This window comes from Sinocyclocheilus grahami, unplaced genomic scaffold (assembly GCF_001515645.1).
Source record: "Sinocyclocheilus grahami isolate Dianchi unplaced genomic scaffold, SAMN03320097.WGS_v1.1 scaffold1481.1, whole genome shotgun sequence".
Taxonomy (NCBI): Eukaryota; Metazoa; Chordata; class Actinopteri; order Cypriniformes; family Cyprinidae; genus Sinocyclocheilus; species Sinocyclocheilus grahami.
Window position 1 is genome coordinate 39320 of NW_015506660.1, and position 962 is coordinate 40281.

Here is a 962-nt window from a genome sequence, read left to right on the forward strand (position 1 = left end):
ATATATATATATATATATATATATATATATATATATGCATACATAAACACAGGGCACTGTAAAACATTGTGTATTCACACAAGTTGCACAAATTGCATCTTAATTCAGTTTATTACAGCTGTGTATGTTTGTGTTGTACCTATTTTTTATTTCTGCAAAACTCACATTGATTTGCTGACAAAATGGGGCTTTGCAATCTGTGACAGGGAATCATAAAGAAATGTCAGAGGCAGTCGTTTAGTTTGTCACCTCTCTTTCATTCTTAATCGTCGCGTATGACAGCCCTCTGACATACGGGGCCTGATTTGAGCTAAAACTGGGTAAAAGTGACATCCCAAACTAAAACTGAGGGGTTTTTTTGTTGGCTAGTGGAACGCCACATACACAGTCTACAAAATGGTGCTTGATGATATAACTGTCATTTATATGTGTGTATATATAGGCCTATGTATTTTACAATTGTATATTTAGTTTCAACTCTGAAAAAAGGTGTGTTGATTTAAATTATTTAATTGGTTCCATACTAATCAATTACAATGTTACACAAACATCATTTGTTCACATGAATTCTACATCATTGAATAAAGTTATTTTAAGTGACCCAATAAAGTAGTCTCAACGTGATATTATATGATTCCCTGACAGGATTAATTCATTCAGTTTCATATTTTGTTACATCACTGAATTACAAGAGTCTACTAGCTAGCTAATGAAGAATAGCCAATTAACATGCTAAATGATAAGTATGAAATGTTTCTTGAGTAAAGCTCAAGTATGTACTTGTCATAAAGCAAGGCCAGACACAATGGGTAAGTGAAAGACAAGAGGGTTTATTGGTACAGGAGGTGGAGGAGTGGAATGGGTTAGGTTAAGGCAGGTGACTGTCAACAGAGTGAATGATTCCAGGGTTCTTTTCTGAGTTCTGAGAGTGAGTGTCTGATGCCGGTTTCGTGGGAGATCGT